Raw genomic sequence first — 21958 nt, forward strand, 5'->3', positions numbered from 1 at the left:
TATATACAAAGAAAATCATGATAAATTTGATTAGATAAAAATAAAAATTATAGCAAGCATAAAGTCGAAAGAAAATATCAAGCTGGGAGTTAATATTTGCAATATACAGTCAGTCTCTGTATTCATGAATTCTGCATTTGCAAATTGAACCAACAGATTGAAAATATGCAGAAAAAAATGATACTGTTGCTGACATGTACTATATAGCTAGGTCTACAAGGGTTGTCTCTGTACTGAACATGTATAGACTTTTTTTCTCGTCCCAGAGTTTATTCCCTAAACAATATAGTATAACATCTATTTACATAGCACTTACATTGTATTAGGTATTATAAGTAATCCAGAGATGGTATATGGTAGGGTGTGCGTAGGTTATGCGCAAATACTACGCCATTTTACTTGAGGGACTTGAGCATCTTTGGACTTGGGATCTTCAGGGGTTCCTGGAACCAATCCCCCTCAGACACTAAGGGACGACTATGTAACATAGATAAAGATCTTATGTTTCTAATGAAAAAAAAAAAAACACTTGAAAAAAAGAATAAGCAAAACTATAGAAAAATGTGCAAGAGACATGCACACAGTTAACAATAAACGATATTCAAATGATCTTCAAACAAGTGAAAAAATCTTCAGCTTCACTATTAGAGAAATACAAATTAACACAACATTTAGATGTTTCTAACCTGTCGTCTTTGCAAAATTGTATAAGTTTGACAACATAGTCTATAATTCTGTTGGTAAGGCTGTGCGAAAATAACCTCACCCAATGCTGGTGTAGATACAAATGGTATGACTTTTGTGGAGAATTGGGCAATATCTAACAAAGATACATTTGCACTTCCCTTTTAATCTGGCAATTTCACTGATAGGAATTTTCCCTTAAGATGCACAACCACATATCTGAAACAACATATGTGCAAGATTAAGCATTATGGCATTATTTGTAATAGCAACATAGAAATAAGCTAAATGTTCTTCTACATGAGACTGGTTTAAAAAAAAAAAAAAGCTATATCCCCAGAGTAAAACAAAAGAATGAAAAGGGGGACATACCAAAAGGAAAAGAAAAGGGCCAAGAGGCGATGACACCCCAGTAGCAACAAGTATACCTAAAGCCCAGAAGATCTTGGTTTCTAAATATTGCACCTCACTGAAAGGAATCAGAGCTCCTTGGAGAAATGGCAGTTCAGATCTGGAGCAGGCAAAGTACAAGATGAGCCTGATACATCTTGCCAAAGAGCAAGAAAGAACTCAAAGGCTGATGGAGATACATCAAAAGTTTACAGTAGCAGCCTAAAGAGACTCCTACTGACCAAGTCTGAAAATTTAAGCATAAAAAAAGTTGGTCATGGATTATAATACACTGAATAAATAAAAACAAAAACTCTAAGTCCATTTAATGAATATCATTAAAAATATAAAAAGATGAAAAGGAAAAGAAGGAGTGGTGTGGGCGAAAGGACAGCTCTTTTATACAGAAAACTGTAGAGGGCGTTATGAAATTAGAAAGCCACTATTTTGCAACTGCAAAGTAATAACTAACCTTGGGTAAACACGTCTTATTTGTATAATAAGATCACAAAATGATTTCCTGAAATATCTTCTGCCTCTATGATCTAGGATTAACAGACTTTGAAATGGAAAGCCTTGATCAGAGAAAGGAAAAACTATGGGACCCTTACTTTAGTATGACTTTTTCTTTCTCCCCAAAGCTGAAAATCACCATTTACAAGTCCAATATGAGCAGATCTCCAGTTTCCTGACCTTGAATTCTTTTTATCTTTTCGCATGAAGCTACAAGGTATATTGGAAGTACCTGCTAAAGAAGGCTTCATCATAAACAAAATTGAAGACAAATGTAAAATTGTGACTTAATATTTGTAATATATATTACAGATAAAAGTCTATGTCCCTAATATAAACATTATATTGTTATTTACACATTGTTAAAACAGTAGAGAAAATGATCCTGTTTTGCCTGTTGAGCCAGATAAAGTATCTCATCTCCAGCCTAAAGCATGTATTTTCAAAGGAAAGTAAGCCTCACAACATTTCTTTGATCTCTAAGAGACCAGGATAAAGAGTAGAAGTTCATAATAATGGACTCAGGATTGGTTCTCCATAGGTCACACACCCATATCATCCTTTATACCTGTCGGCTTGTACACCTGTTGACTTGGTGTAGATGTTAATAGTACTCCCTTTCACTCTAAAAACCCTACTTCTAGGAGACCTCTGATGCTTTTCAGGGAAGACTTCATTTGGCTGAAGGGTAAATGCCAAGCTAGAGAGAGAAGCAAAAAAAGACTGGAATATGGTAGACAGAATAATGGTCTCCCCAAAATGTCCTTGTTTTAATTCCTGAAACTATAAATATGTTACCTTACCTGGCAAAAGGAAAAGGTGATTAAGTGTGTTGAGATGGGAAGATTATCCTGGATAATTGAGGGTGAGCCAAATCTAATTACACAGATCCTTAAAATTGGAGAAACTTTCCTGGCTGAATTCATAGTTAGAAGAAGTGACTGTTGAAGAATGCTTGGAGAGATGCAACACTGCTGGCTTTGAAGATGGAATAAGGGGACCACGAGGTAAGGAATGTGGGCAGCCTCTAGTGGCTCAAAAATGCAAGGAAACAGATTCTCCCCTAGAGCACCCAGAAAGGAATACGGCCCTGTCAACACCCACAGAACTGTAAGATAGTAAATCTCCGTTGTTTTAAGCCATTAATTGTGTGGTAATTTGTTACAGCAGCAATAGGAAACTAATACATGGAATTGACAGCATTTCTAAAGAGTCTTGAAGAACCTAATAAGTCATCCATTCATTTAACATATATTTAAGTCCTTATATATCCCATTCATATATCAATGATGAATAAGATGGACTTCTCAAGGAGTTTACAACCCTGCAGGAAGACAATGACTGAAACATGTAATTAAGATTGTTATGAGTGTTCTAAAAGGGTTAGTAGACGGTGGTATTTAACAAGCACAGGGTAGTAAACCAGGATATATAAACATGGATGGAGGTTATCCCAGGTTGAAGGTGTGGTATGGGTGAAGTTTGAGGTGAGGGTTTGAAAGCACATGGATTAAGGCAGTAACTAGCCAGTAATACTGTTTGACTGGACTATAAAATGCATGGGAGAGGGGAAATAGAAGTGCAGTTTGGAGCCAAGTGGAAAGGGCCTAGAAGGCCAGGCTGAGTTTGAACTTTATCCTTCAAGCAATGGGAAGATACTGAAAGTTTTAAAGCAAGTAAAGGGACATGATCAGATCTGTACAGAGATATCTCTGCTATAAGCTCCACTGGGACAGAGACCAAATTTGTTTTTCCTCACTACTGAAGTTACTTGTTATCAATCAGAAGAGGCTAGCAGACGCTGTGATAACCAACAACCCCAAAGTCTGTGCCTCAAGACAAAAGAAGTTTCTCTTTCCCATGCTACATGTTCATCATAGGTCAACATAGAGGCTCTGCTCATCTTAACCAGGGACTCAGGCTGAGGAGGCTCCATTTCTTGTTACAATCAAAAGCAAACAGAGACCAGCTTTGAAGGGTCCCTGAGCAGATAAAACCAGTTTAGTCATTAATTTAGTTTCATTACCAATCACTGTGAAGACTGCTTTTTTGCTATGTAAGTTGCTTTGTAACAGCATACCTCAGAGCCTCAATCTGCGTTTTGGTTTGAGTGCTCCGGGTTTGCAAACTGTATGTTTACTGTGTGCACAATAAATTTTTACCAGTAATTCACAGGTTTAATTTGGCTATTTATGAACCTTTGACATTGGAAAGTTGCCTGTTGCTGGACAAGAGAGGGAAAAGAGTTTTGGAGCATCTCAAAGTGGTAATTCTGGTAAATAAAAATGTGTCTTAGAGTAACTGGTCACATCCACTCAAACCTTATTGACCTGGTGCCAAGCAGTATAATCCATCTATGTGCTGAGGAGTAAAATTGGCAACGTTTGGTGATGATTAATGGTGCTTAAGCATCAATAAATATTAACTGGAAAAAATCATTTCGAGGGATTAGGTTAGAGATTATTTGATGAAGTCTTATCTAGCAGAAATAGCGAACAGGAAGAAAAAGGAGACGGGAGTCAGTGGCTAATCAGATGAACAGGGCATGAAAGAGCAGTTTGACTACTAGATTTTCAGTCTGGATGGGTGTAGGAAGGGTGATGCCAATGAAAAATAGACAAAGTGCACATTCGGTTGTGTGCTAATGTGTGTGATTGGTACAGGGCAGCTGAGAGACCTACATTTTGATCACACCTTTTCTGGGTAAAATCTGCAATCTCTGCTTCAGGTCTTCTACTCAGTATACAAACTGTTTTTCCTTTGTGTCGAGGGGCTAGAAATCAGTATTGGTCGCTGCTATGGGCGGGATGGACAGACCCCTACAGGTAAGGGGGTTGTAAGGTGCTTTACATCAATTGCCTCAAACATTTCGTAAGATATGGTTAAGTGAAGATAATTAAGAGACTATCTGGAATGCAGCTCTGCTTCTCTGAGCCTTTGGTCCTTCGATTTTAAAAGCAGAATACTAGCTACATCGAATGTTGTGTGGATTCGGGCGGAAGGGCCAAAGAGTCGGAAGAAGACCGACGAATAGCGTCCGCACCACAAACGCACGGCTCAGACCTCCCCTCGCACCTGCCGGGGGCCAGAATCAAGGAATGGGACCGGAAGCGGGGTGGGGGCGGGGTGGGGATTTGGCGCCCTTGGCCGCGCAGAGAGATGATGTCACGCCCACCCTTCCCCACCTGAGATACCCCCGGGAGCAGAAAAAAAGACTAGACTTCACTCGCGTCTTGCGCGACGCACTGACGACACCACATTCCCGGCCTCCGCTGCGCGTTGACGTCACCGCGTGGGCGACCTTGTCCCCTACTCCGGTCACGGAGGCTAGTTTGCGATGGGGACAAGCCAGCATCGAGGGAGGTGGGGCTTGCGTGGAGTTAGTGTGACGTCAGTTTGTAGAGCTCGTTGGCTTTGGCCTGCTTAAAGGGATGTATCTGACACAAGGGGGCACCTAGTCTGACGGTTGCGCTGAGACTGAATAAGTTGGCATTGGGTAGCTACCCAGAGCAATGTAGTGCTCCTTCTCGGGAAATGATGGAAGAACATGACCTCTAATTCTAAATTTAAAGAGTTGTCTTCACATGTTGCCTCTACTCATTTTCCATTTACTGTTCAACCTGTTCCATTAAAGATCAGTTATTTAAAAAAGATAAAATTACCAATATATTCGTATGCGTAATAACCAAATAAAAATGAACACGTCAGAGTTTAATGCAATAATTAATGAGTAACCTTTAAGATATTACAAATAATCCTAACGACAACATAGTTTGTAAGGTTTTCTAAAATGAATTTACACCTCTCCTTCCCCTACTTCCCTTTCATCCACTGGATCAGCAAGTTCTTTTGACTCAACTTCCAAAATTGGATTCATTTTCTCTCCATTTTTACAAACATCATCTCGGTCTGAGCAAAAATTATCTAGAGATCTGATTGCTGCCTTCCAATTGACCTCACCTCCAAATCCATTCTCTACACAGCTTCCAAAGTGATTTAAAAAAAATTATAATCTAGACTATGTTGCTCCCTTTTTAAAAAATTTTTATTTTTTTCAATAAGTTACGTTACTCCGTTTCTTAAAATCTACCAATAGTTTTTCCTCTGCTTGGAGAATTAAATCCACACTCCTTATGCTTGCTTACAAAGAGCTATGTGATCTGTGCTTCTTCACCTTCCTCATCCACCACTTTATGTCTCTCCAACTTTACTTCAATGCCCTCTGCTTGGAAAATTCTTTTCCCCGAATTTTGCATTGTTGTCTCTTTTTCTTTTTCAGAACTCAGTTTGATTTACATTGCCTACTTAGCCCTTCCCGGATCTTCCAAGTGGCTACTCAATGATCCTATTTAAAAATTTAAATCTCTTTAGAGCCATGATCACTTTGATACAAGACTTGCATATTGTTAATCTCTCCACCCCTAATTAAAATGAAAGTATGTAAATTCAGTGAGAAAAACTCTGATCTATGTTTTGTCAAAACCCAAACTCTCCGTACTAAAACAAAACAGAAAGTTGGGTTTATTGCAAAGCTTTCTACTTAGAAGCTGGGTAACTCAAGGCTATGGGAGTAATGAGTTCTGAGTTGCTCACAGACTAAGGGATAGGATAAATAAGGATTTTTGGGGGGCTTTGTAAGTTGATTGGTTGTCCAGTGTTCTTAATTTAGATCAAGATAGCTGAATCAAAGGAACAAGAAAGTCCAGAGATGGCACGAATGGACCTGATATTTGGGCATTGGCTGGTGTCCTCTGCTGACTTCTGAGAAGAACCGTAAATTCCAGTAAGGTTAGGTTAAGTTAAGTTTCCTTTATGCTCCATTTCCATTTTTTCCTTGACATAAGTGACTTAATTTTAGTTTGGTTCTAAACTAAACACTGTTCACCACTGTATTCTCAGCTGATAGAACACTTAATAAGTTTAGCTCATTTCATTCTCTAACTGGAGCTTTGTCATTTAAATTAAGTGGTTGTCAAATCAAAAGGTCTAAGTATTTAAAACGAATGTTTCACAAGATATGCTTACAAAACATATCCGGTTATTTTATTTGAAAAATACTTTGGATTAAAGAAAAATGGTGTAAAAAATGTTTTCTCTGCTTGATTTCCAAAAGATATCAAAGATTTTCTTTTCAAGGATGCTAGCAGTCTTTTTTTTTAATTGCTTAAGTCAATTATAATCTAGAAAAATAACTTTGGTTTGATATTCTAAGGTCCTTGGAATGAAACTTTAAAAAACTTTAGCAGGTGATGCAAGCTCTATGTTTGATGCTGGAGAATTCCAAATAAAATCTGCCAAAGAGACATTTGACTTTGGTCTTTCGATATGAGTAGAGTGAGACTATGAGAAGAGGAAAAGAAGAGAAACTGGCACAAGTGTAAATTCAGGTCATATTTTGGAGACAGAATATATGCAGAAGGGTAGGCAATAGCCAAATTATCAAGGGCCATAAAATTGAAGATTTTGGATCTTATTCCACGTGGGAAGCCAGCATAGATTTTAAAACGAGGTGCGATGTCCTCTATTGTTAGCATCGTTGTAATAGATAGGGTTGTGATTAATTGGGTAACATTAGCTATGTAAGTAGACCAAAATAAACCTTACTTAAGAAAAATCAGTATATGCCGAGTGCTAGTAGGTGATTATGGACAAAAGATATTTCTAGTAGATCTTAGAATTATACATTAGAGCTAAATGAGATATTAAAAAAGATTTACTTCTCAGCCGTTATTTACAGAGCACCAATCATGAGCCAGGCACTTGGTGGTGGTGGGGGGAACCTCCAAGTTATTTTTAGTATGTGAAAACATGTAACAGGAAATTGTGCATTTCACTTCAACAAGGCTGAGTATGGTGATTAAAGTTTCATGTTTCTTTGCTTTGGGTCAGAATTTATAGAAACTCATGAGAACACATAATATCAGGCTGTTCAGAAGCTCTGATAGGATGATATAGATATCTAGTTTTTAAAGAAAAAATGAACTGAAATTTGATGTAGTTTGCTAGGTAAAATTATTCAGAATGTATAAAGGCAAAGGGAATAATCAGGAGAGAAAAGTAATACAATTCAGACCCCACCTTTACATAGTCTCTTTTACATAAAAACCAAACCTACTTCTCCCCCTCTTACTCCAGCTTAGTGATCGATGGCCCCACATTCATTCAGCTACAAGAGCCGGAAGCCTAGGCATCATTTTCAATTCCTGCTTTGATTTATTTCTCCCATTAATCACACATCAAACTATGGACTTCTGAAACTTTTTAGAAGTTTACCCTCTTTATTCACACTGTTATGGCCTTGCTTGATGTTATGGGAAATACTCTTCCTTCATCATATTATGGCTTTTTCCTTTACTTTGTAGAGTGGGTAGAATTAACAAACTGACTGTTGGGCAAACAAAGGTCTATGTGACCCTGTCCAAAAGGATAAATTATGCTTAATGCAATAAGGAAGAAAACATCATATTTGCCAAGTTTCTGTGAGGTGTTCTTCTATATTCAGGAGTTATGCTTGCTTAGCTATTTAGTTTTTTTTAGAAAAAAGGGAGGCATGTAGCCTTCAGCATCCTGAATGAGCTAAAAGTGGCCATTGGTTATCATAACAAAATCTGCCTTAAGTGATGTAAACTGGTATGATGGGATGTCACCATAGGCTCACCATTTCTGCCTCAGGAAAAGTTAAAATGTGGTCAGATCACTCTTCTTCCGGGTAGTTGGACCTGGTGGTGTTCATGCAGAAATGCAAGTAATAATTCTTGCTTAACATTATCTTGGTTAGCGATGGAGTTCAGGACCTACTCTCCCAAAATATGGCACCTCAGCATACTGAATGTTTTAAGCTGAAGGAGCTTGAGAAAACAGCAGAAGCAGGAAGGTCACTTTGGCTTCGCCCTGCCCCTCCTTCCCTGAATCAGGTCATAAAAACTTCATGATAGAGGTGCTCTCCCTCTACTTGAAAAGGAGCAGCCTTATCTCTAAAGATAAAAGGACATGGAGAAGAATCTAAACAAACAGGTTTGGCTAAGTTAGTACACTTACCTCATACTCTTTGACCTATATCATATTTCTTAAACGTCCACTCTTCATCTATCTAGCATAAAAACACTCTAGATTAACCCTTTCTTTAGGTCTTCATTTCCTATGATGGCTCCCATATCACATAAAATTTATGTTAAGTACATGCTTTACTCTTGTTAATGTCTTTGCCTGTTTAATTTTCAGTCCCATTCAGGGATTCCAGGAAGATGGAGGAAAACTTTTTTCTCCACTACAATTGGTAATAAAGTTAAAAAAAAGAAAACTTTCATCTTATTCTATGTCCTGAAACTACCATCTATTTGCAATTAGAAAAATCAAAGTGGAACCTAGCTAGAAGTTGTAGTTGCATACCCAACAGCCATTTTTCTCTTTTCTTATAATATTTGACACATACAAAAAAACTATATATTAATTTGAAACTCAAATTTAACTGAGAATCCTGTATTTTATTTGGCAACCTTAACATTGGTATATCTAATAGTCATATTCCTCAATAACATATCCTTATATAAACATATTCAGATTAGCAACAAAATTAATTTTTTCTAGTTAAAAACATTTTATTTAAATGTGCCAAATGAAACACCACATTTTTAGACCATAGGTTGTTAATACAGTCAACAAAAATGTATAGTATCTTACTGCTGTAAATTTACAGAATGATCCAGATCCATTTTGATAAATAATAAAAAATTAATTTTTTACAGTAATCATTTTTTCTCTGTCAAATATGAATTTTATAGGTAATGAATTGTACACACCAATACAAAATTAGAATGCCTCATAGTTTCAAATAATAAGTAATAAAAAGCTATATCAAAAGTATCAGATTATTTTTTAATAAATATAAACTATATGCTATGGAAAAAGAATGAACTCTTCTGACATCATTTGGGAAAATTTGTGCAAGACTTTGAAATGGCAAAAAAAAAAAGATCACTGAGTGTTCTGTCTTGTGCATCCTTGTGCATCCTTCTGGATTATCTCTGATTTTCTTTGACCTATTTACAACTCTGTAAATGATAGATAAGTGAGAGTGATACAAATTACTCTTGTTCATAAATGTGCAAATACATTCTGTCCATTGGAGGGACAATTGATTTCTCCCCTCACTTTGATATAAAAAGCCAGTTTTACGTCTGTTTATTCATTAATTTTAGTATTCCTTATCTATCTATCTATCATCTATCTATCTATCTATCTATCTATCTATCTATCTATCTATCTATCTATCTATCTATCTCTCTATCTATCTATCTCTGAATTCTCCTTTGAACCAGTTATAATGTCTTACTTCACCCATTGATGAATCAAATAATTAAATAAAACTTTTGACACACATTCATGTTATATTTGTATGAGAATCATGATTTTTACCTTTAGAAAATATACATACATCCTGTAGCAATACATTTTTGAAAGTTAAATCAGTTCACTGATATTTGATTATTTAGCACTAAGATATATTCTCGATCATCTCAGAGGCTTCTTTTTTTAAAAGCAATTCCTAAGCAAGTTATTTTTTTACATATATTTTTGGTAATATTTCTTGCTGAAGGGAGTTAACTCTAATGACAAACAAGATAAAATTCGAGGCATTGTTCGTCATAGGGAAACTTGACAAAGTAACTGGAAGAAAGAATGAGGGAAGAGCAAGGGAAAGTGAATGATAACATTCTCTTCAGTAAAATAAAAAATAACCCTGAAACAAATCGTTGGAGATAGACAGTGCCTCTAGCACCATGGACCAATCAACGGCTTTAATCTTAAGCAGTTCTTACCAGTATGAGGACCAAATCTTGAGGAAGGAGGAAGGAAGGAAAGAAATGGGGAAGAAAAGCCGTCAGCACCTTGCCCTAGATGCCAACACAGCAGTTCTGTTTTACTTCTTCAAGATATTTTCTCTTGGAAAGCATTTCCTTTCCATGAGTTCTGTCCCTTTGATGCTATAAGGGAGGAAAAGGTTTTCTTCACTTTCTTAGGGTCTCTGGCTGTATCTGAAAATTAAACTGACAAAGATTAAGAGGACAAAAAGATACAAATTTTAGCGAATTTTTACATGTGCATGGGAGCCTTCACAAGAGAATAAAGACCTGAAGAAGTGATCAGAACAGGAAGCTTTTATACTTTTTAAACAAAGGAACAATAAATTTCTGAAGAATTGAGAGGACAAAGGGATTTAGGCTACAAGTAGTGAATGGTAAAGAAGTAACCAGGAAGATAAGGGTTAGTTTATCAAGTTATTTGTACAGATTTCTTGGCTCAAATCTTCCATCTCTGGTAATAAGAACATCTTTCTTCCTCCTGGTACTGGGAGGGTACCTTTCACCTGGGAGTTTTATGACCCATTTCAGGGAAGAATGGCAAAAGTGGGGGGGGGCGGGGAGGGGGTCAGAGTGACATTGCTTCTGCCATCTTTTAAAATTCCTTCAGCCTTAGATATTTATTTTCGGGTAGTGTTCTTGAACCCTATCAATGCCTTAACTGTGCGTAGGGACTGTATAGAGAGGTAATGTGAAGAGTGAGAGCACAGACAGGAAGGAGAGATTTGTATGGTACGTAGTTCTGGGCTGAATCCTGTAGGAAGTGAGGAGCGGAAGAGGAACAACCACAAGGGTAGGGTAGATGTGTGGATTTCTCTGAATGCTGAGAGAAACTTCAGCAGGCTTCCCAGCAATGGCTCTTTAAAGCCACACAGCAACACTTTCTCTGCTCTCTCTGTGTCCCAACCCCCGCTGGGAGCCTTCTCAGAGGGGTCCCAGGGTAGAAGGCAAAGGGTATGCAAAGGTCCTGAGCATCAATTTGGACAGGGTGTTGGGGGATGTGTGTGGGTGGTGTGGGTACAGATCTATGATCTGGCATCAGTGGCGGCACCAAATTTGTGAATTTGGCAAGGGCAGGGGGCATTCCTGAGCTCCTGTGCTTCCCTCATAGCTCACAAAACCCTGAAAAGCCCTGGCTACTATCCCCCCAACCCATAATGAAAGTTGTGAGTACCAGAAGCACCTCTGGCCCTAAATCTTTTTTTTTTTTTTCTCTTGTGGTAATTACTGGGCATAGCATTGCCCTTCAAACAGTTGTAGCTGCTGTTTCTTTTCCAGACGAAATGAACTATAGTAACTTTTACTTGTTAATATTTTATTATACACTGTAATATATCTATACCTATAATCTCTAATTTTTCAAATAACACTGCAGGGCAGCTATTATTAAAAATTGGGGCTTGAACAGCATGAACAGATAATTAGGAGCCTAGCCAAAATTTGAGGATGCTGGATCCTACAGAGCATAAGGGCCACAGTAGTGTCTGCTGCAAAGCCCTAGGTCTTCCCAGTGTGCCGTTGTCCTTCACTGTACTCCCTGATCGTGTCCTGCTCTGGTCTCCAGTAGAGGCTTCTTCAGGAGGAGATACTGCCTTTGCCTTCCGTACCTAAATGTCCTTCCTGAGTCCTGGCCTGGGAGAGGGCAAAGACTCAGACTTGTGCCAGAAAACTATTAAACCACAGCCCGGATGAATGTGACCATAGATGGTCTGGTTTTAATCAGAACCAGTTGTGCTTACATGACCCAAACAAGAGACCCCTGCATGCGACTCATTTAGTGCAACACCCATTTGCTGTGTGCTGTGCGAGGCACCAAGGAAGGATGAAGACATTTTCTGCATTCAAGAAGTACAGTTTGGAGTGCAGAGTGGCAGGGAAGTGGGAAGGAGGAAGAGCAGACCTGTTCTTGGGGGCAGTTTCTGCTGTATTTGGAAAGAGGGGTTTCTGTTCCAGGTGGTTTCCAAACCAGCCCATCTTTTAAGGCCCAGATAGAACCCCAGTGACTGTAAGGAACCTCTTCCAGTGCTCCAGCATGACATGGTCTCGCCCCACTCCAGCCTCCTCAGGAAACACAGGGTCAGCTCCTCTAAAGAAGCTCCCTCCACATACCATGTTGTGTCAGTCTTGCCTGAGTTAATACTTAGAACAGTGGCCACCTTGTTAATACTATTAACTACTAAATAATAACATCAACTATAACATTATTACATATTATATTATTAGTTAATGATATTAACTAATCAATATTAGCTGTCATCACCACCATCATTTTAATTATTACATGGCTTATCTCTCTCACTTGATTGAGAGCTCCCTGAATTTTGTCCTGAGTCATAAAGAAAAAATGGTGGTTGTAGATTTCTCTATAACATGCTTCCTGCCATCTGTAATACTGGACTCACTCTGGATGTCCCACATCAAATCCTCAAAGTCCATATCCCCAAAGTCCAGAGGTCTCAGACCACGGGTCCAATTCTGTGCACATTGGGAGCCATGTCACATGGCAAAAAGTATAGCACGTGCAGCACTGTGTCAGCAAAAAAATAAGTGAGGTTGTTGGTTCAGGATAAATCCTCTGGAGGGAAATTGTGATGCTGAAGATCTATGAATGAAGATAAAGTGACATCCAGTCAGCCTCCCCATCTCCTGCCAAAGAGAGAAATAGATTCTCAGCAGAAATGGTGCAGCCAGGCCTGCTTATTCCAGAGGGGGTTTTGCCTCTTCCTGGAGACCCAGATGCCTGGCAGTGGACAAAGCAAACATATGAACTACACTTGTAAATATGGATGTGTCCTATTATCTTTTTTATTATTAAGTAAAATTTTGTATTTGGGGAAGAGGGAAATATTCAAATATGGGCTGAGATTACCATTTGATATTTTGTGACTTTTAAATTGCTTCAAATTCTGTCTCCTGCATGTTTTAGCATGAAGAGAACAGCACCAAGTCTTGACCAGGGTCTCATGTTCAGAACGCAGAGTTAGGTCTGTGACCTTTTTCTAATGACCATGCTCCTTTGGAAAGTGGCTTTTGCAACATGATTCAGTAGCTTAATGGATGATATCTGAATCTCGAGATATTTCATTAATCATCCCACCTTGGCATCCAGATGTGGCAATGAGATGGTTCCTACTTCTCTCATTCATGACTTGCTTGATCCTTATGGCAATATTTGTTGGCTGGATCCTTATCCCATGGCTCCTTGTCTCTGAGTCTGTGAACCATTGTTGACTTCCAGCTAAAGGAAGGGAGCCTAATTCCTCCCACTTTATTTCATCTTTGTTTTCTGTCCCACTAAAGAAATCTCTACCTTTATTCTCTGTACTTTTCCTTAAAAGTTAGCTTATCCTTTTCTTGAGTCTTTTCCCCTAACCTAACCTCTGAGTGCCTCTCTCTAAATTGTTTCCACATAGCATCCCTGTTTTAGGGAGAAGCTCATCATTCCTTTTCTTTGCACATTCTAGTAGATGGGAGATGGGGAGGTGATGAAGTCAGGCATGTAGATTGACTAAAAATGATCCCAATTCATGCTTTTATGAATTCATTCTTTATTACAGTTTCCATTCATGTTTTCATGTGTATATCATTCATTTGTTTAGTCATTATGCACTTATTCCTGCATGAAATATTAATATATTCTACATGTCTGCATTCAGTTCTCATATATTCATCCAGCACTCATTCATTCATGCCTTCATTCATTCAATTATTAAATTCAATCATTCATTTATGTTGCATTCACACATTCAATAAAAATTTATTAATTTCTGCTAGATCAGTCATGGAAGAGGAAATCAATGGCACATTCAAACTGGAATCATTTATAGACGTGTGGGCAGCGTGTAGGAAAACCCTAAGGGTTAATGCAGCACACTGCGGCCAGCAACAGCTGGGTACTGTTGACCACCTCTGGGCCTGAAAGAGCAAGGAGAGGGATAAACTGAGACATTTCACTGAGGGTTCTCTCCCTGGATGGGGGTGGGGGTATTCTGGGCATAATTCTCCTTCCTCTTGCAGATCTCCTGCTGATGCCTCCTCACCACCAATATTCTCTGAACAGAACTGGAAGCCGATATGCAAGAGAGAGGATAGAGGCAGTCTACACTACTCAGCCTCTGGGGAACAGAGCAGAATGAAGGTGAGTGGAGAACGTATGAGGAGAGGCAAAGGAAAGATATTCCACATACTCTCTCAGGTTCTGTGGCTGGCCAGCATTGCATTTCCCCTGTCTCCTTTCCTACTCCTGGGGAAAAAAAACCCAACAGGAATGAGCAGAAAAATATGCCTATGAAATTATTTTCATAACAGAAAGCCACATAGAATGGAGTCAGCCAGACTATTCATGAATCTTTGGATTATGCCTCTTTGGGAAAGTCTTTTGGTTTTCTCCACCACCCTCACCGAGAAGGGTGCTTTCTCCTGTGACAATATTAACATCACACTGTGTCTGCATTTTGCATACTTTGAGGATACTGACTGTGTCTTACTTGTCTTATGTCCCTAGAGTCTAGCCAGAGCCTGGCTCAGAGTAAATGTTGAGTGAAAGGATGATGAATGCACGAATGCTTAAGCAGAGAAGGTGCTAGGAAGTTTAGAAGATAACAGCATATTGAATTTCTTTCACTCTCCCACAAGATGGCAGCAATTACCGTGGTCCAATTTCCCTGTGTGTGGAACTTGGGCACATTATCTTCATTGATTATCTTAGGAATAGAATAAATCTATTTTCAAAATCATTATATCAAGGACAGAATAATACACTGATTTTAAGAAAGAGAAAAAAATAAAATGAAATATTTATATTACTAATATTATTGAATATGGCACTGTAGATTTTACTTTAAAAAGCATTTGGAAAACATATGTTACTAAATTGCCGAAAGAAATAAAATTTGCCCCTGTGCAAATGTTAGATAAACATTTAAATTATACTTGCCCTGTGTGGTGCCTACCTATGTTATCTGCTTGTCCAGAATCACTCTGCTGGGCTCTTTCTATACACCTGGTTCTGGTTTTTGCTCTCAGAAATTAAAAAGTTCCACAGGTTCTTCTTTCTCAGGTGGTTTGCTTATTTCTCCTCTTCTCTACAGCCACTTCAATCTGTGCAGAAACCATACAGTGTTCTTCTTGTACTGGACTGTGAATGCTTGAACTCATCACTATTTCAGGTCATATTAACTTCTGACAAAGGGCACTGTTTTTAGAAAATTGTTACTGGGTAAGTGTTCTTTATAGGCTCAGAGATGGTGGTGTCCCAGTGAGGTCAAGGATAACTTACTTAGTATTCTTGAAAGTACTTACAGTTCTTAGAAATCAAGAACTTTGTTCCTGAATTAAAAAAAAATTTTTTTTTTTTAAACTCGAGGAAATTTTGCTTGCATTTTACAATTTTTGTACCGCAGTGAAGATTGCCAAGACTTGTCTTCAAATTTAGCAATTCTGGAGTTAGCATAAATTTTGCCTTGTAAATTTAAACAAACTATGTCCAAAGGATAAGTCTGCCCTACTAACAGACAAGAATAAGAATGATGAAGAGGTAGGACGAGAATAAAGAAAAGAATGATCACTTAACACAGTGGCTTTGGTGTACAGCGCTGGCCCCTTGGCAGTGGAGCGTCCCTAAGAGGCTGCTTCTCCTGAATCTCCCAGGTTTTTCTCCGTTGCTAAGGGGGAGCTCACGCTCATTCAACACCACCCAGGAATCATATTAATATTATTTTTATTATGTAATTTAAGCTTTACAACATCTTTAAAGCATATTTTTTAAAAGTTAAAAACATAATCATACAAAAATAAAATGAACACATGTCAAAATGTGTTAAACTCACTAATGAATGAAGGAACTAGTAACATGGCAAAGCTGGTTTCAAGGAGCATTTAAGGAAGGGAATTTATGTAGCACATCAGGAAAGAACTTTTCAAAGATTATTAATGTCCTCTTTGTGTGTCTGTATCTATGTCTCCTTTTATAAAGACATCAGTAATTGGATTTAGGACCCATCCTAATAAAGTATGATCTCATCTTAATTTATATCTTAATTAAATCTGCAAAGATTGTTTCCAAATAAGATCACACTCACAGTACCATTGGTTAAAACTTAAATATATTTACGGTGAACACAATTTAACCCATTATGGTAGGATTTAGAGGCACAGGGTCTTGGGTTTGTATTGCTTTCACTCATTTAGTCAGGTGAGGATCTCTCAGCATTGTCTGCAGGCTTTCTGCTTCCTCAGGTGCTGGGCGGGGGTCAGGGGGCTGCGGTGAGGGTGGTGGGGTGGGGGGTGGAAGTGGGTGGGGGGTGGAATTCAATTCTTAGCCAGGTGGGATTTCAAGAGCTCAGGTACTTATCACAACTATTTGCATCAAGACACCTTGTTTTGACTGTGTATCTTTAGTTTTAATAATAAATCCCTGTCATGTTTTCTGAAATAAGTCCTCGCCTTTTACCCAGGTTCTAGTAAGTAGATCCTTATCTTGACTCTGCCAAGGTTTTGGTACCTGGTCAGGAGACCAGCAATTCTAGGATCTAGGTCATGCCCTGCTCTTGCCAAAGCACCCAGGTGCCATCAGTGCCAGCTGAGCTGAGAGTTACTAGAGAACAGGAAGGGAGCTGACACTCCACTCTGACTGGCAAAGAGAAAAGTGGCCAGAGGTGGCCTGTTCCTTTTTGTGGTTAGCCTGGCATTCACAAGGTGTAGTCAATAGATTTTTAATCTGGTGGGGTGTCAGTGGCACCCTATTGAGGTGCCTGTGCCAGAAAAGCTTTTGGGGTTTGGGAGCAGCAGCAGTTCTCAGCATTTGATGGCTGAAGAGAACAGCAGTCTTCAAGTTTTTAGCTTTAAAAACCTTCCAAATTAGTTTTGAAAAACTATGAACCCCCTCACACAATTTTAAGTTAGCATCTAAAAATTTTCACTCTAAGTTTAAATAATTGCAAAAGATATAATTTGTGGCATTTTGTAATATATTAACATTTAAAAACTGTCCCATCATTCTTTTTAAAGTGTCCAGGGGAATCTAAATACTATAATGATTTGATATCCACTACCATGTGTTTACATATTCATGAAAAAGTTCATTTAAAATGATTGGAATTTTTGCATATTTCTTTTTTCCTCCTTGACTTCACATTTTCATTTAATTCTTCCACAGAATTTAACCCTCATGTAATACACTTTTAAGCATGAAATTCTTTTATAGTTTACTCTGTACTACTTCTTTGCAAAAAAAAAAAAAAATTCATTTTAAAACTGTCTTCTTGACAAACACCATAAGGTACTGAGAGTTATATTTTTGAGGGATGGGTTGAGTTATAATTATTAGTAGTACATAATCAAGAAACATAAAGATAACAAATTTTGATAAATATTAGTAAACATAAAATATAAAATTTTATTAGAAATCCAGTTCCTAATGAAATAACTGCTTTCCCACAATTAGTTTATGTATCTATGAATGCTTATTGCTTATTACTAAAATAAGATAGCATTTTGTACTAATTCTATTACTTTTTTGTTTTTACAGATAAATGTGCTAAGAAATAAATAAGTAGCAAATATGGAAGGAGTTATATAATAATGATGCCATTTAATTTTTGAACTTCTTCTGAATTATGTACCAAAAATAATAATAATAAATAATTATTTAAACTCATCTAGTACCTGGCAATTTAATTAGATCCTCTCTTAAATTGGTGAAAAAAATGAATTGGAAACAATATGACTTGCAAAATGTTTTTTTGCTCAGACATCAGAGGCATTCAATTTCTCAGATTTCTGGGAAATATATCAAAAAGGCTTTATCAAGACTTATCAGATGCTTATTAATTATATTTATTACTCTTTCACTTTCACTTTGAGATACACAGAGAGGACTGAGAAAATTCAAATATTGTTTATTTCCTATATCTTCATCAATCTAATATGTTTTATAAAATGCTTTTATCACATCATTTAAATATTTTCATCTAAATCATGGACCTGAAATTTCTCTTTATTTAGGCAACGGAGGGGTCTAATTTGCAAACCAGTCATCTTTGTTAGTCCCATCAACCCTAGTTAGACTTACTGTCTATCAGATAAAGTCTGACCTTATTTTTCAATTTAAATATATGTGTAATGTATTTCAAAAATAGTATAAAAACCACTGGAAAAGGGTTAATGAACACATTTTATAAGATAGATTACTAAAAGCAGTCAAGATTTAAATGATGGAGATCTAAGATGTTAATTCATCAATGTTATAACAAATTATAAAAAGGTAATAAAATCCTATTTCTCTTAATTTATAATAATAGTTTAATTTGTAGCTTAAAATATTACTTATTTATGAGAAAGTGAGTATGATAAAAAGTATGCTTAGATACTAGTGTTTGGCTTTTGGGATTAACTAAATAAGAGCCATATATAAAATTAGAATTAACTCCATTAATTTTGATCAAATCATAATCAAGATTTCTTAGATATTTAAAGAAAAAGAAATATAAATAGTATTATTAAAAATATTCAGTTCAGCAGCTAGCATTTATTTTTAAAAAATAAATAGAAAATACTAAACATTTTAAGATGAAATAAGATCAGGACTGATTATAACTAAAGTAAACATTTCTTTGTATCATTGATAAAAATAGATTATAACTCCATATGGAACGATATACACCAATTCTAAAAAAAGATGTGAAATTTTATGTATAATTTTCCACTTAGTCTTTAAATTCTTGGTAGTTCAAAAACCTTTTAGTTATATTAAGAGTCAATTATACACCCTGGTAGGCCAAGTCCAAAGTGACCCCCCTATGATCTTGCCACCTGGAGTTCCCGCCTTTGTGTAATTTTTTGGTTCTAACTAACAGAATATGGCAAAGTTAATAAGAAGTGATTCTGTGACTATGTAATGTACATAAGATTCTTGCTAGTAAAGTCACTCTAAAACCTCTCCTTGCTGGTTTGATGAGATAATTGGCCATACGGAGGAAGCCCATAGGGCAAGGAACTGCAGGTGGCCTCTGAGAGCTGATGACATTCTGCAGGAGCTGAGGGCTGCTGCCAGCAGACGGCCAGCGAGGAGCAAAGGCTCACAGTCCTACAACCACAAGGAAATGAATTGTGCCAATAACCTGAATAATTGGAAGTGGATCCTTGTTCCAGTCAGATCTCCAGATGTAGCTAACTAACACTTTGATTGAAAAACCTTGTGAAACCTTAAGCAGAAAACTCAGCTAAACTCACCAGACTCCTAATCCACAGAAACATGAAATAATAAATGTGTATTTTTTAAGTCGCTAGGTTTGTGATAATTTGTTGTGCAATGATAGGTAATTAATATTCTAATCTATTCAGCTTTGGTATTTTTTAGGTTCTTTTCTTTATAAATAATTACAAATCTTAGAAAAGAATATTAGAATAGCTGAAAATAATTGTTGATGCTTAAATGTGGGGAAAGTCTTTTTTTGTGTGTTCAGTGTGCCTCATTGATTCTTTCTTTGGTTTTTCTTCATGAGACTCTTCCAGAATAATACATTTTTATTTATTTATTTATTGTTATTTGACAGAAAAATTGAAGAAGCAAAGTCCTTACATGAGAATTTTCATTGTTTCCACTACCTTACTATCACATAGCAGAATCCTCAGGCCGAAATACACTGTTTTTTAACATAATGCTTAACAGATGTATATAAGACTGGGAAAGACAAGAAGCTCTAAGGGTTTATTATAAGCTGATTAATCATTAAAAGATTCTACATCTTTGTGTAGTCCCCCAGAGGTTTTTGTACTCAAAGAAATGATCCACTATCAGGCTTAGGATGAGTGAGAGGTGTGACTTTATTTAAAAAGTGGTAGGAAGTCTAATGTGAACACAGGCACGCTCTCTGGCACATCAGAATTGAGAAAGAGTATCTCTCGAAGTTAAGGATTTGGATATTGATTTTCTTTACATTTTTCCTGCTTACATACCCCTTGGAAAGTTTTAGGACTAGGTGATTAATCAAAGACATCCCTAACAACTCAAAAAACAGCCTCCCGATGCTGAGGCTTAGAGCCAGTTTAGTTCTCATGGGAAGGAGAAAGTTGAAGAAAAAGAAAACCTCTCCACTCTTTTGAAGCTTATAGTCTTGCGGATATACACTAAACAAAATAAATAGTATATAGTATGTTAGGAGTTTAAGTGTTATAGAAGAAAGTAAAGAAGTGGGATGGAGGTTATGTGAAGATTGCAATTTAAAAGGTTGGTCAGAGAAGCCCCCACTGAGCAGGTTAAATATGAACAAAGATTTGGTGGAGAAGAGGTCAGGAGCTACGTTAATTTCTGCAGGAGAGTTCCGTGCAAGGTAAAATGAATCCGACTGTTATTTAATTTCTAATCTGTAATATTATGTACTGGAAAACAACAGATCAATATTTTTATAGGCTTGTGAGGGAAATGATTATACGCCTAGGATTCTGTACCTAGCTAAACCATCATTCACATATTGGGGGAAGAAAAGGCAACTTTAAATATGCAAGAACTAAAGTCTTCTGTAAGAAAAATATACTTGAGGAAATAATTTTAGTCAAAATAATGTAAGCCAGAAAAATGATTCAAGGAAAAACACAAAAGAAAGAAAAAAAACTTGTCTATAATAAATAGTGGTGAGCAATAAAACCAGTAAGAATTATAATTAAATCTAAGGAATAAATTGTGATAGAGTACACAGGAGTTGGCATTTGAGAGGCCAAAGAAGAACCACAAAATTTAATGGGAAATCCTAGAGGAGAACCAGGTTTGTGTGAGATAATGAAGAGCAGGATTACAAGAGATTTTTATTTTTCGTGTATTATAGGTGATGACTATCTGGAGATACTAAACTTTTATTTTTTTTAAGCAAGAAAATAGTCATTCTTCAAGGGGTTCTAAACCATTTTTGTGCCATGGACCCTTTGGATAGGTTCGTAATACCTATGGACAATTTCTCAGAATAACATTTTTAAGAACACAAAATTAAATACATATAATTTTAAAGAAAATCAATTGTAATGAAACACTAGGGGTCTGTGGGACCCAGGTCAAGAACTCCTCCATGAAGTAGCTCCTGGTTGAGTCTTTCCTCCCTGCTCGAATGGCCACATTTGGCCATACGTTTGTCAGGCGAATGCACACGTGCTATGGAAGGGTACAGGGCCCGCGGTGTCAGGAGTGTGAATTAGCAAGGGCAGTAGACCACCACTTTCACAGCAATCCTGAGTGGCAGCAACATGAGAAAATCAGTCAGAGAAGAGATCGGCTATTCACTGGTGACACTGTCCTGTTTGAAAGTAGCAGGCCTGGTATTTCTGAGTACGGCCAGGGTTCTGTCGACATGAAGGCAGGAAGGAGAGGAAGCTTCAAGAAGGAATACTGGGCTTCCTGAATATATAGAAGGATATGAGGCCCAAGTGATGAAAAGGAAAATGAAAGAGCTGTTATGGTAGCTGTACCTTAATTTGGTGAGGTGGCTTATATTTGTTTCATTCATTTCTGTATTGTTTGA

The 21958-nt window shown here is 37.2% G+C and overlaps 1 protein-coding gene across 2 annotated transcripts in view; it reads left to right on the forward strand.

Moving 5' to 3' along the window:
* ARL14 (ADP ribosylation factor like GTPase 14) overlaps window positions 1–21958 on the forward strand; it is a 121059-nt gene that overhangs the window by 69767 nt on the left and 29334 nt on the right. Inside the window, exons 2-4 of one of the 2 annotated variants that reach the window (XR_002777624.1) lie at window positions 14509–14586; window positions 15539–15666; window positions 17977–18063. The exons of the other annotated variant lie outside the window; for it this stretch is intronic. The gene's annotated coding sequence lies outside the window, so the exon portion shown is untranslated. Of the gene's footprint in view, window positions 1–14508; window positions 14587–15538; window positions 15667–17976; window positions 18064–21958 lie in introns of those variants that run through there. 2 annotated transcript variants of the gene reach the window in all.

Source organism: Pteropus vampyrus, unplaced genomic scaffold, assembly GCF_000151845.1.
Source record: "Pteropus vampyrus isolate Shadow unplaced genomic scaffold, Pvam_2.0 Scaffold12, whole genome shotgun sequence".
Taxonomy (NCBI): domain Eukaryota; kingdom Metazoa; phylum Chordata; class Mammalia; order Chiroptera; family Pteropodidae; genus Pteropus; species Pteropus vampyrus.